This window comes from Gadus chalcogrammus, chromosome 21, assembly GCF_026213295.1.
Source record: "Gadus chalcogrammus isolate NIFS_2021 chromosome 21, NIFS_Gcha_1.0, whole genome shotgun sequence".
Classification (NCBI taxonomy): domain Eukaryota; kingdom Metazoa; phylum Chordata; class Actinopteri; order Gadiformes; family Gadidae; genus Gadus; species Gadus chalcogrammus.
Window position 1 is genome coordinate 2,982,872 of NC_079432.1, and position 13,327 is coordinate 2,996,198.

A 13,327-nucleotide genomic window follows, 5' to 3' on the forward strand; every position below is an offset into this window, starting at 1 on the left:
TGGAGAGTTCATCCAGTGATGCGCTCCAATAATGTCCGGTGCTTTAACGGAAGATCTTTTGGTGCCGATTTAATATGTAGACATTTAGAAGAAATCCAATTTAACACCGATCATCTCATTCGGATTGATTGATTGAAGATCAGCAGTATATTATATTAGTTAGTAGTAATTAGTAGATTAGTTTTGGGGAGTTGTGATGTTGTCCTCACTCCTTCATGTGGACTCTGTTACACCCTTCACACCTAAACTCCTTAACCCTACCCCTACTAACCCTACTAACCTTAATAACACTACCCCTATTAACACTAACCCTACTGACAATAACCCTACTAACACTAACCCTCACCCTACTAACACTAACCCTACTAACCCTACCCCTACTAACACTAACTCTACTAACCCTACCCCTACTAACCCTCAGCCTACTAACCTTACTTACCTAACACTACTAACCCTACGCAGATGCACGATAGTCAATCACTTTCATATCAATGTGTGTGTGTGTGTGTGTGTGTGTGTGTGTGTGTGTGTGTGTGTGTGTGTGTGTGTGTGTGTGTGTGTGTGTGTGTGTGTGTGTGTGTGTGTGTGTGTGTGTGTGTGTGTGTGTGTTTCCATGGCGATGTTAGCGGCTGGGGCCTTGGCGGTTCCGTGTCGGACGCGTCGCCCGCTCCTGACTGTGCTCTCACTGTATCAGCTCGTTGCAGTCTGGATTATGCAAAAAGGCAAAGCAGTGATTAATTATCAGACGGGAGAACTAAAGTGCCGCTGGTGAACGGCAGATTAAGGCCAAGATTCCCAACGAGAGAGCGCTGGGTCTTTACGCTCTGCTGAATGCCCATCGTCTGTTTCATAAGGGCACGTTATTTGACTACATATATATATATCAGAAGAAACAAGGATTTGTTTAATGAATGTCATTTACCACCGGCTGGGAGGCGGGTTAATCATTATCAGCACTCTTCTTATCCCAACTAAATATAGGAGATAATCATTAACTTACGGGTGTCCATATAAATATAGTTTATGATTCAATTAGTTTGAATCACACACTGAAACCTAGTAGTTGTCCTGTTAATATCCAATATTATTTTTCCCTAAACGTTTTGGAAACCCTTCCGTTCAAAGGTGAGCCACAGAAATCGGTTGATTGCAAATCATTGAACTAAAGGAAGCGTTTGATTGCCACTGAAGAGGAAATGTGTGCCCAGGGTTATAGGGTCAAAGGTCGGATGAAGCGAAGGCCCGGTTTACTGCCCCTGACTTAACTGTCGAATGATGGTTGAGCTGTGTTTGTGTGTCTTCGGTCTAGCATAGTGTGTGTGTGTGTGTGTGTGTGTGTGTGTGTGTGTGTGTGTGTGTGTGTGTGTGTGTGTGTGTGTGTGGTGATAGATGCGTATGTACATCTGTGGGCTAGCGTACGAGTGTGTCCGTACATGTGTGTGTACATGCGTGCGTGGGTGTCGGTTTGCTTGTCATGTGAAATTGTGACGTGTGTTCATGCAAGTGTGTGTGTGAGTGTGTTGTTGCAGGCATGTTGGCTGCTTTGTGTGTGTGTGTGTGTGTGTGTGTGTGTGTGTGTGTGTGTGTGTGTGTGTGTGTGTGTGTGTGTGTGTGTGTGTGTGTGTGTGTGTGTGTGTGTGTGTGTGTGTGTGTGTGTGTGTGTGTGTGTGTGCACCAGGATGAGTCCGCTAAGGGGAGTGTGTTGTTGCAGGCATGTTGGCTGTTTTGTGTGTGTGTGTGCACCAGGATGAGTCCGCTAAGGGGAGTGTGTTGTTGCAGGCATGTTGGCTGTTTTGTGTGTGTGTGCACCAGGATGAGTGTGTCTAAGGGGAGTGTGTTGTTTCAGGGCTGTTTGGTGAACTCAGGCTCGCGTCCCATTTGCAATTCAAATGCGGCGCGTTGACAGAGACAACAGAGGGACGGGCCGCTGGCCTCCACCTGAAGGCTCGCTTTTTTTCTTTTTGTTGTCAAATGATATGCAAAGCTCCGCTTACGAACCCACAACCTCGCCATTTGAGATCATCTGACGCCATTTCTCTAGTGACTCACCGGTGGTCACCTCCTCCTCTGTGATGATCTGGAACTGGGTGCAGGTTCGCGTGGGAGGGTAGGACAGCGAGGGTTGCGGTGGGGCGGGAAAGCCCTGCATCATGGGAGATATCCTACCGGAAAAGCCTGCGTCGAGTGGGACTGTCCGAGGGCTGGGGTGAAAGGTTATGGGTTCCTGTCTCATGTGACCGGGATGTTGTGGGACCAGAAAATCGTCTTTCTATTGGACGTAAAACCCTCAGAATAGCTGGTTTTTTTAAGGTGTTTTCTGTTGCATAGCTTACATATTAACATTAACATATCACCAACAGCCACTGACATAGCATTTAACAAGCTACTCACTTAACAATTAGATAACTATACAACTAATACCAAAGAATACAGCTTGTGGTTTTGTTTCACTGCTTAATGACAGAATGCCCTAACCCTAAGTCACACCTGATGTTACGTTAAGATAGCTTATCGATACCAGATTCCGTGATTGAGGACTTGATGTCTTTATTGGGGCTGTACCAACAACAACAACCCCTGAGGGGTCAGGAAAGGGTGGACTGTACCAACATCAACTCCTGAGGGGTCAGGACAGGATGGACTGTACCAACAACATGAACCCCTGAGTGTTTCGGGACTGTGTGGACTGTACCAACAACATCACCAACTTAGGGGTAAGGACAGGATGGACTGTACCAACAACATGAACCCCTGAGTGTCCAGGACTGTGTGGACTGTACCCACAACATCAACCCTTAGGGAACTGGGTGGACTGTACCAACATCACCCCCTGAGGGGTCGGTCAGGGTGGACTGTACCAACAACATGAACCCCTTAGGGAACTGGGTGGACCTGCCAGTATCCGTTGTCCCCAACATTACAATGGCAACACTGTGTTAACTTGTGTAGGTTATAATGTTACGTATTCCTTTTGAATTGTCTATTCATGTTAATTCAAGTTATGCTAACTAAATATCTAGTTTCTCTTGTCAATGACGCATTTGTCTGACCGCCTTGGTTGGGCCAGCACTGGCGGGCGATGGGTAGTACCTCTGACCGTTAAAAATACTAAATGAGTCCTGTCCACTGTTAATGAAACCCTTCTGTATGATCTGTGGTCCCACTGAGCTACAAAGACGGGACTTCCCTGTTGGGCTCAAAGGCACACCTTATCTGCACAGGGAAGTAAACCTGGGACTTCCTTTGATTGCCACGCCCTGCTCACCCTCTGCTCTCTGAACACTCAGTAACCACAGGCTCGTCAGGACCCCGTCCACGCCCAGCCTAGACCAATGTACTGACACAATATTGTCTTCTTTGTTTACCACTGGAAACACAAAGGTGTAGAAACACACCTGTTGCCACACGGGGAGCAAGGTTAACCCTAACCCGGACCCGAACCCTAACCTAACCAACCCGAAGGTTGAGAAGCCCGTCTTGTGTTCATGAAGGGACTTCACCTGCAGCTGTAGGTTCAGGGGGAGGGTGGCCTTACCTCCCTGTTATGAAGACCGGGCTCTGGCTGGTGCGTTCTGTAACTTCCTGCCCACTCGGAGTGTTCAGCTGAGGTTTCTCTTGTGTGTGCAGAGGTGAACTTCACTATCATGTTACCAACATCTTTGCAAAAAGATGTTCTTGATGAAGAGTATGTTTGGAGAATTAAAAGGGGAAGGCTGTTTTGAACAACAATATAGACGGAGATATATTATGAATGAGCAACTTGTTTCCCTGCAGTGCCCTATGGATTAGACACTTTCCTGTACTCTCTTTTCCGCTCTGTACTTCCCAGAGAGCCCTGTGGGTTCAGCCACAGGATGGGAAGACGGGTAGGGCAGGACGGTCACATGAGCTAGGTGCAGTCTTATTTAAATGTTAAAGTGGCTCCAAGCAGAAGCCAGATCAAGATGACATACCTCTGTTCAAAGAAACCTTGAAATGGAAATTGACCTTGTGATCGTTACTTTGCATTTAGTCCTGTGCTAAGATCCTCTTTGACTTGGAAATGGTCTTAAAAACACACCCAATTTAATTTGAGTCACGAGCATGTGCTCTTCATTGAGCTTGGCATTGCATTTCACATCAAACAAGCTTGCAACGTTGTCAACAGCCTCCCTGATGTCCTGAGGGCCCTATCTGAGGACATCGCCCTAACGCTAACCAATGACATCACCCTAACCCTGATGTCCTGAGAGCCCTGTCTGAGGACATCGCTCTAAAGCTAACCAATGACATAACCCTAACCAATGACATCACCCTAACCAATGACATCACCCTAACCAATGACATCACCCTAACCCTAACCAATGACATCACCCTAACCCTAACCAATGACATAACCCTAACCCTAACTAATGACCACACCCTAACCGATGACATCACCCTAACTGATGACATCACCCTAACCGATGACACCACCTTAAACCTAAGTGATGACTTCACCTTCGCCCTAAGTGATGACATCATAACTCTTAGTGATGACTTCCCCCTAGCCCTAAGTGATGACTTCACCCTAGCCCTAAGTGATGACTTCACCCTAGCCCTCGGAACCTAACCTGACCTGAACGCTGGAGGTTTGTCCGTTCCGTTTAAGGCGGTTAACCGGCTCAGCGCTGCTTATTGTTCACCGGGTTGGAACCCTCCCAACTCGACCATTATTGGCGAGACGACATCAACTTCTCCCCTCCTCCCCCCTCCTCCCCCTCCTCCACTGTTTCCCATACAAAAGGTAAAGGAACCAAACACCCAGCGACGCGACAAAGGGACTAGCCGAAACATGATCGTCTCTCCGGGCTAATCCAGAGTTTAGAGGGTGATGCCTTTCTCTCGCTTGTATAACTACAGCTCTCCTCCTCACCAGCACCTCTCTCTCTCTCTCTCTCTCTCTCTCTCTCTCTCTCTCTCTCTCTCTCTCTCTCTCTCTCTCTCTCTCTCTCTCTCTCTCTCTCTCTCTCTCTCTCTCTCTCTCTCTCTCTCTCTCTCTCTCTCTCTCTCTCTCTCTCTCTCTCTCTCTCTCTCTCTACCCCTCTCTCTCTCTCTCTACCCCTCTCTCTCTCTCTCTCTCTCTCTCTCTCTCTACCTCTACCCCTGTCTCTCTCTACCTCTACCCCTCTCTCTCTCTACCTCACTCCCTATTGTTGGGTGTGTCTCTACCGGCACCAGATTGTCCTTCAGTCTCCATCATGGGTGTGTTTGTCTGTGTGGGTATGTCTCGATGTTCGTGTGTGTTTGTTTGTTTGTACGTCTGGGCATGTTCTGCACGTGTGCGGTGACCTCTGAGCACTGGGGGCCTGGAACTGATAGACAGCAGATTCCTGGTGGAGGAGGTCTCTCTCTCTCACTCTCACTCTCACTCTCACTCTCTCTCTCAGAGAGAGAGAGAGAGAGAGAGAGAGAGAGACACACACAGGTCCAGTGTGGATGTAACAATCACTGAGAAAAAGGTTGACTGGAAGCTCCCAAACTCCTCTCTCTCTCGACAACTTGAGATTAATCCTTTCCAAGTTCTGAAACCAGAGATTGAGAGAGAGAGTCTAGCTGGTCTGTGTTTGATTGTGTGTGTGTTGGTATTCATGCTGGTTGGTGGTTGTGTCTGTGTGTATGTGTATTAGGTCTTTGTATGAGTGGATCGCTGCCTCAGCACTGGATCAGACCACAGGAACGCCACACACACACACACACACACACACACACACACACACACACACACACACACACACACACACACACACACACACACACACACACACACACTAGCTGGCTGCCTCTATCAGGCTCAATCTGTCCATCTGTCTCTCTCTATCTGTCTATTACTCTCTATATCAACTTATCTCTCTAAACGTCTCTAAATCTCTCACTCTCACTCTCAAACTCTCACTCTCTCTGTGTTCAGTGGAGCTACAGCCATGCTAGTCAGCTACAATCCACTGCTTGTAGGCCAAACATTAAGTCACCCAACATCTCAGGCATTCTGATTGGGGTTACATTGTTACATCAATAGGATTATCCGTCCTTCGGAGGAGACGTAAAACCGAGGTCCTGACTCACTGAGGTCATGAAAGATCCCAGGGCACTTATCGCAAAAGAGTAGGGGCTTCCCCGGCGTCCAGGCCCAACCAGGCTCATTCAATCTGGCCCCCTAATCATCCTCCTGTATAATTGGCTGAATCATTAATTCCTTCAGTCTCCACCTCAAGCTGGTGTGTGGTGAGCGTTCTGGCGCAGATTGGCTGCCGTGCATCACCCGAGTGGGTGCTACACACTGGTGGTTGTTAGTGAGGTCGCCCCTTCACTGTAAAGCGTCTTTGAGTGTCTAGAAAAGACAATTCAATACATTATTATTCAGACACACACACACCCACACCCCTGGCCATAGATCGCTGACATGTGTGGTTAGGTCTCTTGGTAGAGTGTGTGCATTGTTGTGTTTGAGTGTGTGGGGGATTCTGTGTTGGCAGCGGGAAAACTGGGACCATACATGTTATTGTGTTATACTGGGACTATACATGTTATGTAGTGTTATACTGGGACCATACATGTTATATAGGGTTATACTGGGACCATACATGTTATATAGGGTTATACTGGGACTATACATGTTATATAGGGTTATACTGGGACCATACATGTAATATATGGTTATACTGGGACCATACATGTTGTATAGGGTTATACTGGGACTATAGATATTATCAATGGTTATACTGGGACTATATATATTATAAAGGGTTATACTGGAAATATACATGTTATATAGGGTTATACTGGGACTATACACATTATAAATGGTTATACTGGGACTATATATATATTATAAATGGTTATACTGGGAATATAAATGTTATATAGGGTTATAATGGGACTAAGCATGTTATTTATGGTTATACTGGGACTATACATGTTATTTATGGTTGTACTGGGACTACACAATATATATGGTTATACTGGGACTATACACATTACATATTGTTATATTGGGAATATATATGTTCTGTAGTGTTATACTGGGACTATACACGTTATATAGTGTTATACTGGGACTATACACATTACATATTGTTGTATTGGGACTATACATGTTATATAGTGTTATACTGGGACTATACACATTATATAGTGTTATACTGGGACTATACACATTACATATTGTTGTATTGGGAATATATGTGTTCTCTAGTGTTATACTGGGACTATACACGTTATATAGTGTTATACTGGGACTATACACGTTATATAGTGTTATACTGGGACTATACACATTACATATTGTTGTATTGGGAATATATATGTTCTATAGTGTTATACTGGGACTATACACGTTATATAGTGTTATACTGGGACTATACACATTACATATTGTTGTATTGGGAATATATATGTTCTATAGTGTTATACTGGGAATATACACGTTATATAGTGTTATACTGGGACTATAGATAGACTTTACGTCGTTGAAAATATTGCAGCATTCGTATCCAACCCATTCCTGCCCGTTGACATAGAGCAGGTTGCAGCCATAAGTATTTGCTTTGCCAGTTGGAGTTGACATGGAGATGGTTGATTTGCAGAATGACATAGAGCCGAAAGCCACATCAGGGGACACTTCCTCTCCTACGTGCCTACTTTGGATCCACTTCCCTGTGTCTGAGCACAGGAGCCCCCTCGCTAGCAGACACCTCACAGGCGGTCTCAGACTGGCTGTCTGCAGCTATGAGCCAAACTTCAAGGCACTCAGACAGTATTCAGTCACAGCCATCTCACTGACTTGAGTGAGTAGCAGGACTGCCACAGATTTGTTAGTTATTACTATTGTTATTATTAAGTATCTTGATTTCCGTTGTTACTATGTTACTATGAATTAGCCAAATAAAAAGCCTCAAATTGGAAGTAAAATATGGGCTGTGTTTTTCTCGATAGGTAGATCTTGCTTTCACCAAGGCTGAGGTCAGGGATCTTCGGCTTAAAAGGGTTGATGACCACTGCTTTAGAGCTTAACCCTAACCCTAATTAAAGGAGGACTCGTTAGTGCCTAACCCTAACCCTAGTGAGCTGTCATCTATTGAGTTCTTTCTCTTCCGACCCCGCCGGACGTTGCGCTGGTGAATATGTTTGTGCAAAGAAGGAGAGGAAGGCACTTCCTCTTCTGACAGGAAGTGGTCTCTTGATGGTTGGTTGCCACCACGGTTATTGGATCTCTCCAAGCTTCGAAACAGTGGTAACTGTGTTCCTGGTTCTAGGAGAGAGAGAGAGAGAGAGAGAGAGAGAGAGAGAGAGAGAGAGAGAGAGAGAGAGAGAGAGAGAGAGAGAGAGAGAGAGAGAGAGAGAGAGAGAGAGAGAGAGAGAGAGAGAGAGAGAGAGAGAGAGAGAGAGAGAGAGAGAGAGAGATCACCTGCTAGACGGCAGGAATGAAGTGAAATATTCAGCGAGCAGCTAAAGATAAACCCAACTCGTTCCAGCAGCTACTTAACATTACATTTCCTCCGTCTCCAACTGTATTTTACACCATGAATATTTCATCTCAAGTTCTCAGCCTCAATTACAGAGAGAGAGAGAGAGAGAGAGAGAGAGAGAGAGAGAGACGATAGCAGACAGACAGAGACGATAGCAGACAGACAGAGACGATAGCAGACAGACAGCCCTGCAGAAACACCCAGCGACACCCTGCAGCACCTGGTGTTTTCCCACTCATAGACAACACAAACCCGCCCCCTGACCACGCCCCCCTGACCACGCCCCCCTGACCACGCCCACAGCTGTTACTGGGACTCAGCAGAAAAACCCTCTGCTCTATTGTGGAAGTGGTAGAGCTTTATTGGTCTGGCTGACTTCGACTGACTGTTACGTAAACGGCTGTTACGTATCTTAATGGGACAGAGGAATGCCTGGGTTAAGAAACTAGTGGGAAATATGCCAATGAACAGTATCACACAAACCGCCTTTTTTAGACGAATTATATGTTCATATAAAAGTGTAGCATTATCAATTTGTTTTTGCATTTATTTTGCATGAATGTTTATATGATCCACAATAACATGACATCATTCATTTGATTCTGATGCCTGCTTCTCAAGCAGTGGAGGAGGAGGAGCAGGAGGTGGAGGAGGGTGGTGGAGGAGGGTGGAGGAGCAGGACGGTGGAGGAGGAGGAGGAGGAGGAGGTGAGTCCACTCGACCAGAGATCCATCAGTGGACATCAAGAGACGGTCAACAAAAGGTACGCTCCTGAGATCCATCAGATCCGTCACCATGGAAACACAGAACGCCATGGCAACCGTTTGTTGTCATTGTTTAAATGTGAACACACACACACACACACTTTTGAGGAAGTGACTGAAAAGTCAAACTGCCAGCTGGGATATTTTCATTTTGATTTGAAATGCTGATTGTTTCCCCTGAGGCCTTGGATTTCAATAGAGAACCATCTTTTACTTAATGCCTAGACTAACCATCTCTAACCCAATATCCAAACTGAGCCCTCTCTAACCTCATACCCAAACTTAGCCTTCTCTAACCTTACAGTCAAACTTAGCCCTCTCTAAGCTAATACCCAAACGACATGTATAACATTCAAACACAATAATAATAAAGACCACAAACAACGTGCATAATGGTCAGCTAATGGGCCTTATTAAAACAGGGAGCCTTTTTCCATCCGTCACATTAACTAGCTTGTTTGTTAGCATTATGCCAAGCTAGCTCGCTAAAAGATGCTGCTGGAGCTGTTGTCATCATGGAGATGGTGTGGGTCACGTTGAGGCGTAACTACCCCTGACAGAGGGGAAGGAAGTAGTTGATTAAAGCGACAGGAAGCTGGCCCCCCCCTCCCACCTCGTCTTCCTCCTCCGCTCTCCTCTTCTGGTCGCCTACTGACCCTAACCCTAAGCCTGACCCTGACCCAGGACCAGAGACTGATTCTCTCTCCTTAGGCGGTACTAGTCCTACCTTCCAGAAGCTTCCAGAACCGGTTCTGTTTCTTAGCTCCGCCCGGGAACATCATTGTTAATTTGCCTTTTTAAAAAGTTAAGCGTACAATGGTTTGCTCTTCAAAGCCGATTACTCTTCCGTACATGGCTTAGCTTCTTCCTCCTTTTCTCCCTTCTTCCCAACTAGTAGTACACAACTAGTACACAGGTCATGCTCTCACCTCCCTCATGTTTTCATCCTCCAACCCCCCCCCCCCCCCCTGCTCTCCGTCTGCGAGGGATAGTGTAGGGGGTGGGCGTTCGATGCCAGTTGGCCCCTTAGCGTGTGTGTGTGTGTGCGTGCGTGCGTATGTGCGTGCGTGCGTGCATACATGTGTGTGTGTGTGCTGGTGGTTAGGTGGTAAGAGGTTAGGGTCAAGGTTATGGTTAGTGTTAGGGTTATCTGAATATGAAGAGAATATGATGAACTAAACATGAGATCTGAGGCTGTCAGCCTTAAGGGGGAGGCAGAAGGGGGGAGAGTGAAGGGGGAGACTGTAGGGGGAGACTGAAGGGGGAAGTCTGAAGGGGGGAGACTGAAGGGGCGTTCAGTTGTGTGTTAGGACCTAAGGGCGTTCAGTTGTGTGTTAGGACCTAAGGGCGTTCAGTTATGTGTTAGGACCTTAGGGCGTTCAGTTATGTGTTAGGACCTAAGGGCGTTCAGTTATGTGTTAGGACCTAAGGGCGTTCAGTTATGTGTTAGGACCTTAGGGCGTTCAGCTATGTGTTAGATCAGACCTGGCTTTGGGTCTTGGTGGATTTAGGAGTTAAAGCTGTGGCTTCTTTGCATGGACTGTAAATCTATGATTCATCGATGCTAGCTCCCAGCCGTTTGCATATCGGCTCACTCTCTGCCGACCACAGACATTCAGCCCCAACCTGCTCCCAGGGAACAGCTTCTACTTGGGCCTGATGAGTGAGGTCACAGAGACCCCACCACCTCAGGTCGTGGTAGGAGAAACCGATTTCCATTGGACGCGGGATAATTCCGGTTCATACCAGTTAATTCCAGTTCATACCACTTCATTCCAATACCAGGTTACACCAGTTAACTCCAGTTGATACCAGTTTATTCCAATACCAGTTAACACTTATTAATTCTTAGTTGACACTGTAATCAGGGCCCGTTCCATGAGAACTAATCTCTCCTCAATGTCTTTTCCCCAGAAAAAAGGCATGAATTGGTTGATCGATGGATGTCCTGGTCCTCTTTGTTGTTAAAGTGAAGAATATCATTAACATGTTATTTAGAACCCAATGTCATAAACATGTTATTAGGCCCATTATCATAAACATGTTATAGATAAGAAGGCTTTAATATTGTTCATGGATTTAAATTGTTACCTAACTTACTCCTAATCTAACCTTTCCTGACCTAGCCATGTCTTTATTGGTGGAATAATCCTCTCCCATTGGCCGCTAGTGATGACAATCATCACACCCCTCTTTGTGTTCAAACTATTGAGGACTAAAAGTAAAGCAAAACCTCTGCACACACACACACACACACACACACACACACACACACACACACACACACACACACACACACACACACACACACACACACACACACACACACACACACACACACACACACACACACACACACACACACACACACACACACACACACACACACACACACACACACACACACGCACACACACACGCACACACAGGACCCATTCCTGCTCCTCACCCTCATTTGCATGTCCTTTGAAAGCAGGACCCTCTAAAGGGTGGAGGGGTGTGTTCCGCTCTCGGTCTACGGCTGCTCCTCTCTCTTGGATGGGATCGGGTCCTGACCCCTGCTCTTAGTTTGGCTGCTCCGCATGTTTCCTGCACTGGGAAGTCATTCAGGCTTTTGCTGACACAAGAGATTTGGGGCTGTGTGTGTGCACGCAGATGTGTTGTTTGGACTGAAGACTCATGTCTCCTGGAGTGACTGATAGCTCACTGTTGCACTCACTGTTAGGGTGAGGTTAATATACCCCTAGCTAGGTTAGGGTTGGGTTCTGATACTTACAGAAGTGGTCAACCAAACCCAGGTTAGGGTTATGCTAATTCAGTAGTGCTCAGTGTTTCCCGTTCTGCAGACATCACTGTTTCTGTCTTTTTTCATAACATTTTGGCGTCATTTAGAATTTGCGGAGTGGTTTTGCAAAACATGTGTATGCATCCAAGTCTACTGGTAATCTTTGATTAATGTGTAGGCTATATAAAACGTTAATAAAGACAAACCAAGTATTGAAAAGCGGTTTCAAGTTAAGATAAAACATAAAATGCATATTTATGAAACTATATAACCCAACAAATTTATATAAATAGTCCCATAATGAACCTGTAATGCTTAAAGTGAATGTTTACCACAGTGAATACTTCCTACAGCACTGTTTGGCCCTCCAGTCACTTTAATCCGTTTATCTCTCTCAATGGAAGACCAAAACATCTGCACCCGCTGAGGAACAACTGGAGACCGGCTGGATATTAATTCATCATTTGTGACGTGTTTTTCTTTCGGGCGGCTGTTGGCTGCATAATAAATTAGCGCTGTGGCTATGGCTGTCACGGGGGACTCCGATAAACGCAAGATCTTCCTTATCAGCTTCACATGCTCGTTGTGTGTTGATCTGAGCTGTAAAAGGAATGTGATGAACAGAAATGGTACACTTGTTTGTCCACAGTATTGAACATACTCTAAAGTTAACGATTTTAATTTACCTTTTTTTAAATAAGTAAAACGTTTTTAAATGGCATTATTCAAGAAAGTGTTAACTTTAGATAGTTTGGCTAGCCAGAGGAAGCTAAATTGTACAGCTAATGCTGATCACTTTGTCCTTCCTTTGTTTCCATTTGAAATGGAGATTAAGTGGAGGTTAAACCTTGTGAATCTTGGCGTCTATCACTCACAATCCAGGAATCTCTGAACCCAAATAAATATGAGCAAATGTTTTAAAACAAACGACCTAAATTAATTTATGAAAACATATATTTTTTTAACTTGTACATGTTTGTTAAAAGTAATCCTTTACATTTGATATTGGTACACAGAATATGACTGCCTGGAGACTCCCTCTCTAAAACACTGTCACGGGCTAACCCCCCCCCCCCCCCCCCAAACAACAACAACAACAACAACAAACCACAGGGTTTGAGGCACGTTGGCTAACCCACTAGTAGTAGTAGTAGTAGTAGTAGTAGTAGTGGTGGTAGTAGTTGTAAAAAAGCAATGCATCATGGGAACACAATCCAACAGCCTATCGGTGCCCCCGTATCTTTGGGGGGGGGGGTCAACTACCACTCTGGGGGGAGTGGGCTGCTTCACAC